The sequence below is a fragment of the Balaenoptera ricei genome, chromosome 8 (assembly GCF_028023285.1).
Source record: "Balaenoptera ricei isolate mBalRic1 chromosome 8, mBalRic1.hap2, whole genome shotgun sequence".
NCBI lineage: Eukaryota > Metazoa > Chordata > Mammalia > Artiodactyla > Balaenopteridae > Balaenoptera > Balaenoptera ricei.
In genome coordinates this window covers 114,360,076-114,378,076 of record NC_082646.1, presented here as the reverse complement: position 1 = coordinate 114,378,076, position 18,001 = coordinate 114,360,076, and the positions used below count along the sequence as shown (strand labels likewise).

The following is an 18,001-nucleotide window of genomic DNA, read 5'->3' as shown; positions in this document are numbered from 1 at the left end:
TAATGTCAACATCAATATTTAGGAGTATATTTAATCAAGGTACAAGACTTGTTTTTATGTATGTAAAGTTGTATGTTTGAAATTACTGGAAAGTCAATTACTTTTCAAAACATCATGTATGTCAACAGCATGCCAGAAAAGCAGAGAAAACATCAAGCTTCCATACAGAAGCCAAGCCTTACCCAGATCCAGTTCACCCAAAGTCCACATGTCATTTAGAGGCACTGTGGGAAGGTTATATTAGGAGCCGCGGTCCTCCGTGTTGTGGACGACCTGGATATGGTAGAAACAGTGGGATTTTTGAATTCCAATTTTCCACTTCATTCCACAAAAAAACTATTAGAACTAATAAATAAATTCAGTAAAGTTGCAAAATCAATACACAGAAATCAGTTGCCTTTCGAAACACTAATAATCAACCATCAGAAAGAGAAAGAAAGCAACCCTATTTACAACTGCATCAAAAAGAACAAAATACCTGGGAATAAAGTCAACCAAGGAGGTGAAAGACCTGCACACTGAAAACTTTAAGACATTGATGAAGACATTGAAAAACACACCAATAAATGGAAAGATATCCTGTTCTCACGGAATGGAACAATTACTATTGTTAAAACATCCATGCTACCCAAAGCAGTGGACACAGTGAATGCAATCCCTCCCCAAATTCCATGGTATTTTCCCCCAAAATAGAGCAAATCCTCCTAATATCTGTGGGGAACCACAAAGGACCCCAAATAGCCAAAGAAACCCTGAAAAAAGAGAACGGGCTGGAGGCATCTCCCTCCCTGACGTCACACTCTGCTGAGAAGCTACAGTCACCAAAACAGTGTGGAACTGGCTCAAAACGGGCACAGGGACCAGAGGAACAGGACAGAGAGACCAGAATTCAACCCACACGGACGGGGTCGGTGAATTTATGACACAGGGACCAAGGACACACCAAGGAGCACGACACGCCCCACGATAAATGGTGCTGGGAAAACTGGACGCCCCATAACTCACGCTGGCTACCCTGCACACAAACCTGACCAAACACCCAGCTTTCCACGCCAAGCCCTCCCTCGCTCACACGAAGACGGACCCCCTCAACGGTCAGTCGCCCACAGGAAGCTTCTCCCCACTTTTCCTCACCGTCTCTTCACCTTTTCCTCAGGCATCACCTGGGTCCTCAGGAAACCTAGTCCCCTAGTCCGCGTGGAGGCGGCCCCACTTTGTCCTGAAACCGAAACCCCAGCGAGTCCTAAGGAGACGGAGACCGAGCTCCTCTCAGCAGAGACGCTGAGCCCGGCGTCCTACCCCAAGGCCCCCGCCCCCGCCCCCGCGCCTGAGGAGGCTCAACTCCTCTCAGCTGCCCTCACAATCGAGTTCGCAGGGAACGAGCATGCGCTGTGGGTCAGAGAGGCGAACTCGGCGCCACCCTGCGGTCAGGGCAGGAAGTGCAGGCCGCGCCTCCCTCACAGGTCACTGGAGGCAGCGTGCCCTACTGACAGGACTGCTGAATCCACTCAACTGGAAATTCAAACGAAAATGGAGTCTCTATCCCAAAAGATTTCTAAAATTATTTAAGGAAAATTAATTGGAAACCATTTGGAATGAAGTGAATGTAGATGCAAACTTTACAACTTATACCAAATTCACTCAAAGTTATTCAGAGGCAAATTTTATTTTAGTTTATAATTTACGTTTGGCTGCGTTGGGTCTTCGTTGCTGCATGTGGGCTTTCTCTAGTTGCGTCGAGCGGGGCTACTCTTCGTTGTGGTGCACGGGCTTCTCATTGCGGTGGCTTCTCTTGTGGGCGAGCACGGGCTCTAGGCGCGCAGGCTTCAGTAGTTGTGCCGCGCAGGCTTGGTTGCTCTGCGGCATGTGGGAGCTTCCCGGACCAGGGCTCGAGCCCGTGTCCCCTGCATTGGCAGGCGGACTCTTAACCACTGCGTCACCAGGGAAGTCCCCACAGACAAATTTTAAAAACAAAACTATTCAAGGGGCTTCCCTGGTGGCGCAGTGGTTGAGAATCTGCCTGCTAATGCAGGGGACACGGGTTCGAGCCCTGGTCTGGGAAGCTCCCACATGCCGCGGAGCACCTAGGCCCGTGAGCCACAACTACTGAGCCTGCGCGTCTGGAGCCTGTGCTCCGCAACAAGAGAGGCCGCGATAGTGAGAGGCCCGCGCACCGCGATGAAGAGTGGCCCCCGCTTGCCACAACTAGAGAAAGCCTTCGCACAGAAACGAAGACCCAACACAGCCAAAAATAAATTAGTTCATTCATCAGTTAAAACAAGAAGCTGTCTCTCAAATTTAACTTCCAGAATATATTCAGGAAAAACGCATACGCCCTTTTTGCCCAACCAAAGAAGCGGGCAATGCAAATCAACACTACAAAGAGGTATCACTTCGAATCAGAAAAAAGGACCATCCTCACAAAGGGTAAAAACCAGATATGCAGGACAAGGAGAGGAGAAAAGGGAGCCTTGTTACGCTGAAGGGGGGAATGGAAATTGCCAACGGCCACTCTGGAGAAGTGTGCTGTGTCTCCTGAAACATCTAAAAAACAGAGCTACAAAGCATAGGGCGCTTCCACTCATGGGCCTATATGTTGGCAAAACCAAAAATCCACAGGACGCAGGCACCCCGTTTACTGCTGCTATGTTTACAACAGCCTCGACTTGGGTACAACTTAATAGTCCTTGGAAGGAAAAAACGGTGAAAGAACATTTGGTACTTAAGCACAACGGAATATTACTCAGCCCTGAAATCAATGAAATGAGGCCAGTTGCAGCAACTCAGGGGGACTTATGTATGGTCATTGAGAGTGAAATAAGTTAGACAGCAAGAGAAACTTATCATAAGATATCACTTATAAAGGGAATCTAAAAATCGCCAACCATGAACTGAATTACAAACAGAACACCATCACACATTTACAAAACGCACTTACGGCTGCTTAAGGGGAAAAAGTGTGGTGCGGTGATGCATAAACCAGGAGGTTGAAATTGGCACAGATACCGTTCCATACGCCAATAATGTAATCGCCAAGACATACTCATTGTTCAAGGAACTGGACTCAGCACACTCTATTCACAGAAAAAACATATATCTGACTACTAGAAACTAGAAAAGAATTTACTGATGTCTCTCTGTAAGTGACTCAGGTGGATGTACAGCACCAACAAACACAACATTGCAAATCAGCTACACCCCATTATAAAAATTATAAAAAAAGAAAGACAGTGAGAGAGAGAGGAATTCTCACAAAATTCAATCAGGGGCTGTGATGCAACTGGACTGACCCCATCTACACTCACAGCTCAATGGGACGTAAGGCTGGACACCCTAACCCTAACCCTAACCCTAACCCTAACCCTAACCCAACCCTAACCCTACCTTAACCCTAACTCTAACCCAACACTAACCCTAACCCTAAACCTAAACCCTAACCCTAACCCCTAACCCTAACCCAACCCTAAGCCTAACCCTAACCCCTAGCCCTAGCCCTAGCCCTAACCCTGACCCTAACCCCTAACCCTTAACCCCTAACCCCTAACCCTAACCAAGTTCGCAAGTAAACTTCTCACCCACCTGGAGAGAGTGATTGAATTTGAAAGAGTAAAGACACAATCAGCTCAGTAATTGGCCACGGGGGCTGGAGGGGCCAAGGCTAACCTGAGCTGGAGGAACGTGGGTGCCTGCCTGGATGCTCAGAGGCCAAGGGCTGTCCTGAGACCTGCTTGGACACCCGTGCAGATGGAACAAAGGATCCGTCCAGTCCCAAGAGGGCCCCACCAGCCCTCACGAACGCAACACCAGACTTCCCTGGTGGCGCGGTGGTTAAGAATCCACCTGCCCATGCAGGGGACACGGGTTTGAGCCCTGGTCCGGGAAGATCCCACATGCTGTGGAGCAACTAAGCCCGTGCACCACAACTACTGAGCCTGCGCTCTAGAACCCGCGAGCCCCAACTGCTGAAGCCCACGCGCTTAGAGCCTGTGCTCTGCAACAAGAGAAGCCACCGCAATGAGAAGCCCCCACTCGCCGCAACTAGAGAAAGCCTCCGGGCAGCAATGCAGACCCAACACAGCCCAAAATTAATTCATTAATTAATTAAGAAAAAAAAAAAAAGGCAGCACCTGGGGGCTGGCAGACTAAGGAACCAAGTCTTACATCACGTCTACTTAGTATCCTGCGTGTCAGGGCCATGCTGGACCTGGGGCTGCCCAGACAGAGTGGGGCCTGCATCACCCTCCCCAGGAGGGAGGGTGGGGGGAAACCCTGCATGACCTCTGAGGCCCTAAGAACCCTTGACTAAGGCCGAGCTCAATTTGAAACAGTGGGTGACCAGAGCAGACATTTCATTCATCTATCAATGAGAATCCAGCACTGGAGGAGCAGAAAACAGTGGCCTCGCTCAACCTTGACGCTAATCCTGACACGGACCCTAACCCTAAACTCTGATCCTGACCCTAAGCCCTGACCTAACCTTAGCCTAACCCGTACCCTAAACCTGTACCTTACCCTAACCCATGCTCTACCCGCATCCTACCTGTACCCCAATTCTCACCCATACCCTAACACCCACTCTAACACAGAACTCTAACACCCTGAGACCAAAACCATAAACCTTAACCAATAAGCAAAACCATAACCATAACCAAACCATAAAATATATTCATTAACCATACCCATAAATAACTCATTAACCATAAAATTTAAACCATAACAGCAACCATAAACCATACACAGCCCCAACCCTCACACCAGCCCCAGCCCTAATGCTAACCCTCCAAACCACTTACACCAAGCCAAGTCTAATCAGATTATACAAATACATCTCGAAAAAGAAAACTGGGGAATTCTCGGGTGGCCCAGTGGGTAGGACTCTGTGCTTTCACTGCCAAGGGCTCGGGTTCGATCCCTGACTGGGGAACTAAGATCCCACAAGCCATGGGACGTGGCCAAAATAAATAAATAATTAAAATGAAATAAAACCACTATTTTAAAAAAGATTTTAAAAATAAAGGAAAAAAAGCAAGAAAACTACCCCAGTACAACTTATAAATATGAATGTAAAAATCGATCACACAATGATAGCAACATGAAACCAACAGAACTTTAAATGGATAATGCCATAAGCAAGTATCTCTACACCAGGAATTTCAGGTTGCTCAACATATGAAAAGTAAGCAATGTATTCAACCACAATAATGGTGTGAAGTAAAAACACATAATCATATCAATTAATGCAAAAAATCTACAATGAAAATCCAGTGTTATTTCATGAAAAACACTCAAGAAAGCAGGAATAAAAGGAAATTTGCTCAATATGGAAAAGAGTAGTACAAAAAGCCACAGCAAACATCATGCTCAACGTTAAAGACTGAAAGATTTACTCCTGAAATCAGGAACAGGGCCAGGAAGCTGGCCTTCATCACCGTTACTCAGTAGTGTACTGGAAGTTCTACCCAGAATCTTGAGGAAAGAAATAAAAGGCATCCATGGGTGAATGGAAAAATTAAAACCGTGTCTCTTCACAGAACATAGGTCACATCATCTTATATATAAAACTACCTATAATCAGCCAAGAAATTATTTGAGCTAATCAACTAATTAATAAGCAAAGTTATAGAACAAAATATCAATTCACGAAAATCTATCTTATATGCATACGCTGGCAAAAAATAATCTGAAAAAGAATTTATGAGAACAATTCCATTTTTAATAATGTCAACATCAATATTTAGGAGTATATTTAATCAAGGTACAAGACTTGTTTTTATGTATGTAAAGTTGTATGTTTGAAATTACTGGAAAGTCAATTACTTTTCAAAACATCATGTATGTCAACAGCATGCCAGAAAAGCAGAGAAAACATCAAGCTTCCATACAGAAGCCAAGCCTTACCCAGATCCAGTTCACCCAAAGTCCACATGTCATTTAGAGGCACTGTGGGAAGGTTATATTAGGAGCCGCGGTCCTCCGTGTTGTGGACGACCTGGATATGGTAGAAACAGTGGGATTTTTGAATTCCAATTTTCCACTTCATTCCACAAAAAAACTATTAGAACTAATAAATAAATTCAGTAAAGTTGCAAAATCAATACACAGAAATCAGTTGCCTTTCGAAACACTAATAATCAACCATCAGAAAGAGAAAGAAAGCAACCCTATTTACAACTGCATCAAAAAGAACAAAATACCTGGGAATAAAGTCAACCAAGGAGGTGAAAGACCTGCACACTGAAAACTTTAAGACATTGATGAAGACATTGAAAAACACACCAATAAATGGAAAGATATCCTGTTCTCACGGAATGGAACAATTACTATTGTTAAAACATCCATGCTACCCAAAGCAGTGGACACAGTGAATGCAATCCCTCCCAAAATTCCATGGTATTTTCCCCCCAAATAGAGCAAATCCTCCTAATATCTGTGGGGAACCACAAAGGACCCCAAATAGCCAAAGAAACCCTGAAAAAAGAGAACGGGCTGGAGGCATCTCCCTCCCTGACGTCACACTCTGCTGAGAAGCTACAGTCACCAAAACAGTGTGGAACTGGCTCAAAACGGGCACAGGGACCAGAGGAACAGGACAGAGAGACCAGAATTCAACCCACACGGACGGGGTCGGTGAATTTATGACACAGGGACCAAGGACACACCAAGGAGCACGACACGCCCCACGATAAATGGTGCTGGGAAAACTGGACGCCCCATAACTCACGCTGGCTACCCTGCACACAAACCTGACCAAACACCCAGCTTTCCACGCCAAGCCCTCCCTCGCTCACACGAAGACGGACCCCCTCAACGGTCAGTCGCCCACAGGAAGCTTCTCCCCACTTTTCCTCACCGTCTCTTCACCTTTTCCTCAGGCATCACCTGGGTCCTCAGGAAACCTAGTCCCCTAGTCCGCGTGGAGGCGGCCCCACTTTGTCCTGAAACCGAAACCCCAGCGAGTCCTAAGGAGACGGAGACCGAGCTCCTCTCAGCAGAGACGCTGAGCCCGGCGTCCTACCCCAAGGCCCCCGCCCCCGCCCCCGCGCCTGAGGAGGCTCAACTCCTCTCAGCTGCCCTCACAATCGAGTTCGCAGGGAACGAGCATGCGCTGTGGGTCAGAGAGGCGAACTCGGCGCCACCCTGCGGTCAGGGCAGGAAGTGCAGGCCGCGCCTCCCTCACAGGTCACTGGAGGCAGCGTGCCCTACTGACAGGACTGCTGAATCCACTCAACTGGAAATTCAAACGAAAATGGAGTCTCTATCCCAAAAGATTTCTAAAATTATTTAAGGAAAATTAATTGGAAACCATTTGGAATGAAGTGAATGTAGATGCAAACTTTACAACTTATACCAAATTCACTCAAAGTTATTCAGAGGCAAATTTTATTTTAGTTTATAATTTACGTTTGGCTGCGTTGGGTCTTCGTTGCTGCATGTGGGCTTTCTCTAGTTGCGTCGAGCGGGGCTACTCTTCGTTGTGGTGCACGGGCTTCTCATTGCGGTGGCTTCTCTTGTGGGCGAGCACGGGCTCTAGGCGCGCAGGCTTCAGTAGTTGTGCCGCGCAGGCTTGGTTGCTCTGCGGCATGTGGGAGCTTCCCGGACCAGGGCTCGAGCCCGTGTCCCCTGCATTGGCAGGCGGACTCTTAACCACTGCGTCACCAGGGAAGTCCCCACAGACAAATTTTAAAAACAAAACTATTCAAGGGGCTTCCCTGGTGGCGCAGTGGTTGAGAATCTGCCTGCTAATGCAGGGGACACGGGTTCGAGCCCTGGTCTGGGAAGCTCCCACATGCCGCGGAGCACCTAGGCCCGTGAGCCACAACTACTGAGCCTGCGCGTCTGGAGCCTGTGCTCCGCAACAAGAGAGGCCGCGATAGTGAGAGGCCCGCGCACCGCGATGAAGAGTGGCCCCCGCTTGCCACAACTAGAGAAAGCCTTCGCACAGAAACGAAGACCCAACACAGCCAAAAATAAATTAGTTCATTCATCAGTTAAAACAAGAAGCTGTCTCTCAAATTTAACTTCCAGAATATATTCAGGAAAAACGCATACGCCCTTTTTGCCCAACCAAAGAAGCGGGCAATGCAAATCAACACTACAAAGAGGTATCACTTCGAATCAGAAAAAAGGACCATCCTCACAAAGGGTAAAAACCAGATATGCAGGACAAGGAGAGGAGAAAAGGGAGCCTTGTTACGCTGAAGGGGGGAATGGAAATTGCCAACGGCCACTCTGGAGAAGTGTGCTGTGTCTCCTGAAACATCTAAAAAACAGAGCTACAAAGCATAGGGCGCTTCCACTCATGGGCCTATATGTTGGCAAAACCAAAAATCCACAGGACGCAGGCACCCCGTTTACTGCTGCTATGTTTACAACAGCCTCGACTTGGGTACAACTTAATAGTCCTTGGAAGGAAAAAACGGTGAAAGAACATTTGGTACTTAAGCACAACGGAATATTACTCAGCCCTGAAATCAATGAAATGAGGCCAGTTGCAGCAACTCAGGGGGACTTATGTATGGTCATTGAGAGTGAAATAAGTTAGACAGCAAGAGAAACTTATCATAAGATATCACTTATAAAGGGAATCTAAAAATCGCCAACCATGAACTGAATTACAAACAGAACACCATCACACATTTACAAAACGCACTTACGGCTGCTTAAGGGGAAAAAGTGTGGTGCGGTGATGCATAAACCAGGAGGTTGAAATTGGCACAGATACCGTTCCATACGCCAATAATGTAATCGCCAAGACATACTCATTGTTCAAGGAACTGGACTCAGCACACTCTATTCACAGAAAAAACATATATCTGACTACTAGAAACTAGAAAAGAATTTACTGATGTCTCTCTGTAAGTGACTCAGGTGGATGTACAGCACCAACAAACACAACATTGCAAATCAGCTACACCCCATTATAAAAATTATAAAAAAAGAAAGACAGTGAGAGAGAGAGGAATTCTCACAAAATTCAATCAGGGGCTGTGATGCAACTGGACTGACCCCATCTACACTCACAGCTCAATGGGACGTAAGGCTGGACACCCTAACCCTAACCCTAACCCTAACCCTAACCCAACCCTAACCCTACCTTAACCCTAACTCTAACCCAACACTAACCCTAACCCTAAACCTAAACCCTAACCCTAACCCCTAACCCTAACCCAACCCTAAGCCTAACCCTAACCCCTAGCCCTAGCCCTAGCCCTAACCCTGACCCTAACCCCTAACCCTTAACCCCTAACCCCTAACCCTAACCAAGTTCGCAAGTAAACTTCTCACCCACCTGGAGAGAGTGATTGAATTTGAAAGAGTAAAGACACAATCAGCTCAGTAATTGGCCACGGGGGCTGGAGGGGCCAAGGCTAACCTGAGCTGGAGGAACGTGGGTGCCTGCCTGGATGCTCAGAGGCCAAGGGCTGTCCTGAGACCTGCTTGGACACCCGTGCAGATGGAACAAAGGATCCGTCCAGTCCCAAGAGGGCCCCACCAGCCCTCACGAACTCAACACCAGACTTCCCTGGTGGCGCGGTGGTTAAGAATCCACCTGCCCATGCAGGGGACACGGGTTTGAGCCCTGGTCCGGGAAGATCCCACATGCTGTGGAGCAACTAAGCCCGTGCACCACAACTACTGAGCCTGCGCTCTAGAACCCGCGAGCCCCAACTGCTGAAGCCCACGCGCTTAGAGCCTGTGCTCTGCAACAAGAGAAGCCACCGCAATGAGAAGCCCCCACTCGCCGCAACTAGAGAAAGCCTCCGGGCAGCAATGCAGACCCAACACAGCCCAAAATTAATTCATTAATTAATTAAGAAAAAAAAAAAAAGGCAGCACCTGGGGGCTGGCAGACTAAGGAACCAAGTCTTACATCACGTCTACTTAGTATCCTGCGTGTCAGGGCCATGCTGGACCTGGGGCTGCCCAGACAGAGTGGGGCCTGCATCACCCTCCCCAGGAGGGAGGGTGGGGGGAAACCCTGCATGACCTCTGAGGCCCTAAGAACCCTTGACTAAGGCCGAGCTCAATTTGAAACAGTGGGTGACCAGAGCAGACATTTCATTCATCTATCAATGAGAATCCAGCACTGGAGGAGCAGAAAACAGTGGCCTCGCTCAACCTTGACGCTAATCCTGACACGGACCCTAACCCTAAACTCTGATCCTGACCCTAAGCCCTGACCTAACCTTAGCCTAACCCGTACCCTAAACCTGTACCTTACCCTAACCCATGCTCTACCCGCATCCTACCTGTACCCCAATTCTCACCCATACCCTAACACCCACTCTAACACAGAACCCTAACACCCTGAGACCAAAACCATAAACCTTAACCAATAAGCAAAACCATAACCATAACCAAACCATAAAATATATTCATTAACCATACCCATAAATAACTCATTAACCATAAAATTTAAACCATAACAGCAACCATAAACCATACACAGCCCCAACCCTCACACCAGCCCCAGCCCTAATGCTAACCCTCCAAACCACTTACACCAAGCCAAGTCTAATCAGATTATACAAATACATCTCGAAAAAGAAAACTGGGGAATTCTCGGGTGGCCCAGTGGGTAGGACTCTGTGCTTTCACTGCCAAGGGCTCGGGTTCGATCCCTGACTGGGGAACTAAGATCCCACAAGCCATGGGACGTGGCCAAAATAAATAAATAATTAAAATGAAATAAAACCACTATTTTAAAAAAGATTTTAAAAATAAAGGAAAAAAAGCAAGAAAACTACCCCAGTACAACTTATAAATATGAATGTAAAAATCGATCACACAATGATAGCAACATGAAACCAACAGAACTTTAAATGGATAATGCCATAAGCAAGTATCTCTACACCAGGAATTTCAGGTTGCTCAACATATGAAAAGTAAGCAATGTATTCAACCACAATAATGGTGTGAAGTAAAAACACATAATCATATCAATTAATGCAAAAAATCTACAATGAAAATCCAGTGTTATTTCATGAAAAACACTCAAGAAAGCAGGAATAAAAGGAAATTTGCTCAATATGGAAAAGAGTAGTACAAAAAGCCACAGCAAACATCATGCTCAACGTTAAAGACTGAAAGATTTACTCCTGAAATCAGGAACAGGGCCAGGAAGCTGGCCTTCATCACCGTTACTCAGTAGTGTACTGGAAGTTCTACCCAGAATCTTGAGGAAAGAAATAAAAGGCATCCATGGGTGAATGGAAAAATTAAAACCGTGTCTCTTCACAGAACATAGGTCACATCATCTTATATATAAAACTACCTATAATCAGCCAAGAAATTATTTGAGCTAATCAACTAATTAATAAGCAAAGTTATAGAACAAAATATCAATTCACGAAAATCTATCTTATATGCATACGCTGGCAAAAAATAATCTGAAAAAGAATTTATGAGAACAATTCCATTTTTAATAATGTCAACATCAATATTTAGGAGTATATTTAATCAAGGTACAAGACTTGTTTTTATGTATGTAAAGTTGTATGTTTGAAATTACTGGAAAGTCAATTACTTTTCAAAACATCATGTATGTCAACAGCATGCCAGAAAAGCAGAGAAAACATCAAGCTTCCATACAGAAGCCAAGCCTTACCCAGATCCAGTTCACCCAAAGTCCACATGTCATTTAGAGGCACTGTGGGAAGGTTATATTAGGAGCCGCGGTCCTCCGTGTTGTGGACGACCTGGATATGGTAGAAACAGTGGGATTTTTGAATTCCAATTTTCCACTTCATTCCACAAAAAAACTATTAGAACTAATAAATAAATTCAGTAAAGTTGCAAAATCAATACACAGAAATCAGTTGCCTTTCGAAACACTAATAATCAACCATCAGAAAGAGAAAGAAAGCAACCCTATTTACAACTGCATCAAAAAGAACAAAATACCTGGGAATAAAGTCAACCAAGGAGGTGAAAGACCTGCACACTGAAAACTTTAAGACATTGATGAAGACATTGAAAAACACACCAATAAATGGAAAGATATCCTGTTCTCACGGAATGGAACAATTACTATTGTTAAAACATCCATGCTACCCAAAGCAGTGGACACAGTGAATGCAATCCCTCCCCAAATTCCATGGTATTTTCCCCCAAAATAGAGCAAATCCTCCTAATATCTGTGGGGAACCACAAAGGACCCCAAATAGCCAAAGAAACCCTGAAAAAAGAGAACGGGCTGGAGGCATCTCCCTCCCTGACGTCACACTCTGCTGAGAAGCTACAGTCACCAAAACAGTGTGGAACTGGCTCAAAACGGGCACAGGGACCAGAGGAACAGGACAGAGAGACCAGAATTCAACCCACACGGACGGGGTCGGTGAATTTATGACACAGGGACCAAGGACACACCAAGGAGCACGACACGCCCCACGATAAATGGTGCTGGGAAAACTGGACGCCCCATAACTCACGCTGGCTACCCTGCACACAAACCTGACCAAACACCCAGCTTTCCACGCCAAGCCCTCCCTCGCTCACACGAAGACGGACCCCCTCAACGGTCAGTCGCCCACAGGAAGCTTCTCCCCACTTTTCCTCACCGTCTCTTCACCTTTTCCTCAGGCATCACCTGGGTCCTCAGGAAACCTAGTCCCCTAGTCCGCGTGGAGGCGGCCCCACTTTGTCCTGAAACCGAAACCCCAGCGAGTCCTAAGGAGACGGAGACCGAGCTCCTCTCAGCAGAGACGCTGAGCCCGGCGTCCTACCCCAAGGCCCCCGCCCCCGCCCCCGCGCCTGAGGAGGCTCAACTCCTCTCAGCTGCCCTCACAATCGAGTTCGCAGGGAACGAGCATGCGCTGTGGGTCAGAGAGGCGAACTCGGCGCCACCCTGCGGTCAGGGCAGGAAGTGCAGGCCGCGCCTCCCTCACAGGTCACTGGAGGCAGCGTGCCCTACTGACAGGACTGCTGAATCCACTCAACTGGAAATTCAAACGAAAATGGAGTCTCTATCCCAAAAGATTTCTAAAATTATTTAAGGAAAATTAATTGGAAACCATTTGGAATGAAGTGAATGTAGATGCAAACTTTACAACTTATACCAAATTCACTCAAAGTTATTCAGAGGCAAATTTTATTTTAGTTTATAATTTACGTTTGGCTGCGTTGGGTCTTCGTTGCTGCATGTGGGCTTTCTCTAGTTGCGTCGAGCGGGGCTACTCTTCGTTGTGGTGCACGGGCTTCTCATTGCGGTGGCTTCTCTTGTGGGCGAGCACGGGCTCTAGGCGCGCAGGCTTCAGTAGTTGTGCCGCGCAGGCTTGGTTGCTCTGCGGCATGTGGGAGCTTCCCGGACCAGGGCTCGAGCCCGTGTCCCCTGCATTGGCAGGCGGACTCTTAACCACTCCGTCACCAGGGAAGTCCCCACAGACAAATTTTAAAAACAAAACTATTCAAGGGGCTTCCCTGGTGGCGCAGTGGTTGAGAATCTGCCTGCTAATGCAGGGGACACGGGTTCGAGCCCTGGTCTGGGAAGCTCCCACATGCCGCGGAGCAACTAGGCCCGTGAGCCACAACTACTGAGCCTGCGCGTCTGGAGCCTGTGCTCCGCAACAAGAGAGGCCGCGATAGTGAGAGGCCTGCGCACCGCGATGAAGAGTGGCCCCCGCTTGCCACAACTAGAGAAAGCCTTCGCACAGAAACGAAGACCCAACACAGCCAAAAATAAATTAGTTCATTCATCAGTTAAAACAAGAAGCTGTCTCTCAAATTTAACTTCCAGAATATATTCAGGAAAAACGCATACGCCCTTTTTGCCCAACCAAAGAAGCGGGCAATGCAAATCAACACTACAAAGAGGTATCACTTCGAATCAGAAAAAAGGACCATCCTCACAAAGGGTAAAAACCAGATATGCAGGACAAGGAGAGGAGAAAAGGGAGCCTTGTTACGCTGAAGGGGGGAATGGAAATTGCCAACGGCCACTCTGGAGAAGTGTGCTGTGTCTCCTGAAACATCTAAAAAACAGAGCTACAAAGCATAGGGCGCTTCCACTCATGGGCCTATATGTTGGCAAAACCAAAAATCCACAGGACGCAGGCACCCCGTTTACTGCTGCTATGTTTACAACAGCCTCGACTTGGGTACAACTTAATAGTCCTTGGAAGGAAAAAACGGTGAAAGAACATTTGGTACTTAAGCACAACGGAATATTACTCAGCCCTGAAATCAATGAAATGAGGCCAGTTGCAGCAACTCAGGGGGACTTATGTATGGTCATTGAGAGTGAAATAAGTTAGACAGCAAGAGAAACTTATCATAAGATATCACTTATAAAGGGAATCTAAAAATCGCCAACCATGAACTGAATTACAAACAGAACACCATCACACATTTACAAAACGCACTTACGGCTGCTTAAGGGGAAAAAGTGTGGTGCGGTGATGCATAAACCAGGAGGTTGAAATTGGCACAGATACCGTTCCATACGCCAATAATGTAATCGCCAAGACATACTCATTGTTCAAGGAACTGGACTCAGCACACTCTATTCACAGAAAAAACATATATCTGACTACTAGAAACTAGAAAAGAATTTACTGATGTCTCTCTGTAAGTGACTCAGGTGGATGTACAGCACCAACAAACACAACATTGCAAATCAGCTACACCCCATTATAAAAATTATAAAAAAAGAAAGACAGTGAGAGAGAGAGGAATTCTCACAAAATTCAATCAGGGGCTGTGATGCAACTGGACTGACCCCATCTACACTCACAGCTCAATGGGACGTAAGGCTGGACACCCTAACCCTAACCCTAACCCTAACCCTAACCCTAACCCAACCCTAACCCTACCTTAACCCTAACTCTAACCCAACACTAACCCTAACCCTAAACCTAAACCCTAACCCTAACCCCTAACCCTAACCCAACCCTAAGCCTAACCCTAACCCCTAGCCCTAGCCCTAGCCCTAACCCTGACCCTAACCCCTAACCCTTAACCCCTAACCCCTAACCCTAACCAAGTTCGCAAGTAAACTTCTCACCCACCTGGAGAGAGTGATTGAATTTGAAAGAGTAAAGACACAATCAGCTCAGTAATTGGCCACGGGGGCTGGAGGGGCCAAGGCTAACCTGAGCTGGAGGAACGTGGGTGCCTGCCTGGATGCTCAGAGGCCAAGGGCTGTCCTGAGACCTGCTTGGACACCCGTGCAGATGGAACAAAGGATCCGTCCAGTCCCAAGAGGGCCCCACCAGCCCTCACGAACTCAACACCAGACTTCCCTGGTGGCGCGGTGGTTAAGAATCCACCTGCCCATGCAGGGGACACGGGTTTGAGCCCTGGTCCGGGAAGATCCCACATGCTGTGGAGCAACTAAGCCCGTGCACCACAACTACTGAGCCTGCGCTCTAGAACCCGCGAGCCCCAACTGCTGAAGCCCACGCGCTTAGAGCCTGTGCTCTGCAACAAGAGAAGCCACCGCAATGAGAAGCCCCCACTCGCCGCAACTAGAGAAAGCCTCCGGGCAGCAATGCAGACCCAACACAGCCCAAAATTAATTCATTAATTAATTAAGAAAAAAAAAAAAAGGCAGCACCTGGGGGCTGGCAGACTAAGGAACCAAGTCTTACATCACGTCTACTTAGTATCCTGCGTGTCAGGGCCATGCTGGACCTGGGGCTGCCCAGACAGAGTGGGGCCTGCATCACCCTCCCCAGGAGGGAGGGTGGGGGGAAACCCTGCATGACCTCTGAGGCCCTAAGAACCCTTGACTAAGGCCGAGCTCAATTTGAAACAGTGGGTGACCAGAGCAGACATTTCATTCATCTATCAATGAGAATCCAGCACTGGAGGAGCAGAAAACAGTGGCCTCGCTCAACCTTGACGCTAATCCTGACACGGACCCTAACCCTAAACTCTGATCCTGACCCTAAGCCCTGACCTAACCTTAGCCTAACCCGTACCCTAAACCTGTACCTTACCCTAACCCATGCTCTACCCGCATCCTACCTGTACCCCAATTCTCACCCATACCCTAACACCCACTCTAACACAGAACCCTAACACCCTGAGACCAAAACCATAAACCTTAACCAATAAGCAAAACCATAACCATAACCAAACCATAAAATATATTCATTAACCATACCCATAAATAACTCATTAACCATAAAATTTAAACCATAACAGCAACCATAAACCATACACAGCCCCAACCCTCACACCAGCCCCAGCCCTAATGCTAACCCTCCAAACCACTTACACCAAGCCAAGTCTAATCAGATTATACAAATACATCTCGAAAAAGAAAACTGGGGAATTCTCGGGTGGCCCAGTGGGTAGGACTCTGTGCTTTCACTGCCAAGGGCTCGGGTTCGATCCCTGACTGGGGAACTAAGATCCCACAAGCCATGGGACGTGGCCAAAATAAATAAATAATTAAAATGAAATAAAACCACTATTTTAAAAAAGATTTTAAAAATAAAGGAAAAAAAGCAAGAAAACTACCCCAGTACAACTTATAAATATGAATGTAAAAATCGATCACACAATGATAGCAACATGAAACCAACAGAACTTTAAATGGATAATGCCATAAGCAAGTATCTCTACACCAGGAATTTCAGGTTGCTCAACATATGAAAAGTAAGCAATGTATTCAACCACAATAATGGTGTGAAGTAAAAACACATAATCATATCAATTAATGCAAAAAATCTACAATGAAAATCCAGTGTTATTTCATGAAAAACACTCAAGAAAGCAGGAATAAAAGGAAATTTGCTCAATATGGAAAAGAGTAGTACAAAAAGCCACAGCAAACATCATGCTCAACGTTAAAGACTGAAAGATTTACTCCTGAAATCAGGAACAGGGCCAGGAAGCTGGCCTTCATCACCGTTACTCAGTAGTGTACTGGAAGTTCTACCCAGAATCTTGAGGAAAGAAATAAAAGGCATCCATGGGTGAATGGAAAAATTAAAACCGTGTCTCTTCACAGAACATAGGTCACATCATCTTATATATAAAACTACCTATAATCAGCCAAGAAATTATTTGAGCTAATCAACTAATTAATAAGCAAAGTTATAGAACAAAATATCAATTCATGAAAATCTATCTTATATGCATACGCTGGCAAAAAATAATCTGAAAAAGAATTTATGAGAACAATTCCATTTTTAATAATGTCAACATCAATATTTAGGAGTATATTTAATCAAGGTACAAGACTTGTTTTTATGTATGTAAAGTTGTATGTTTGAAATTACTGGAAAGTCAATTACTTTTCAAAACATCATGTATGTCAACAGCATGCCAGAAAAGCAGAGAAAACATCAAGCTTCCATACAGAAGCCAAGCCTTACCCAGATCCAGTTCACCCAAAGTCCACATGTCATTTAGAGGCACTGTGGGAAGGTTATATTAGGAGCCGCGGTCCTCCGTGTTGTGGACGACCTGGATATGGTAGAAACAGTGGGATTTTTGAATTCCAATTTTCCACTTCATTCCACAAAAAAACTATTAGAACTAATAAATAAATTCAGTAAAGTTGCAAAATCAATACACAGAAATCAGTTGCCTTTCGAAACACTAATAATCAACCATCAGAAAGAGAAAGAAAGCAACCCTATTTACAACTGCATCAAAAAGAACAAAATACCTGGGAATAAAGTCAACCAAGGAGGTGAAAGACCTGCACACTGAAAACTTTAAGACATTGATGAAGACATTGAAAAACACACCAATAAATGGAAAGATATCCTGTTCTCATGGAATGGAACAATTAATATTGTTAAAATATCCATTCTACCCAAAGCAATGGACACAGTGAATGCAATCCCTCCCAAAATTCCATGTTATTTGCCCCCAAGATAGAGCAAATCCTCCTAATATCTGTGTGGAACCACAAAGGACCCCAAATAGCCAAAGAAACCCTGAAAAAAGAGAACGGGCTGGAGGCATCTCTCTCCCTGACTTCACACTACATTACGAAGCTACAGTCACCAAAACAGCGTGGAATTGGCACAAAAACAGGCACACG

The 18,001-nt window shown here is 46.0% G+C and overlaps 1 long non-coding RNA gene across 1 annotated transcript; it reads right to left on the bottom strand.

Annotated features, from left to right (window-relative positions):
* Window positions 1-216: 216 nt before the first annotated feature.
* Window positions 217-17,410, bottom strand: LOC132370123 (uncharacterized). The gene is made up of 4 exons (XR_009504524.1): window positions 17,325-17,410; window positions 11,609-11,699; window positions 5,899-5,989; window positions 217-273 (listed from the first exon to the last, which is right to left on the bottom strand). It is a non-coding gene; the product is annotated as an uncharacterized LOC132370123 (long non-coding RNA).
* Between the last annotated feature and the right edge of the window lie 591 nt (window positions 17,411-18,001).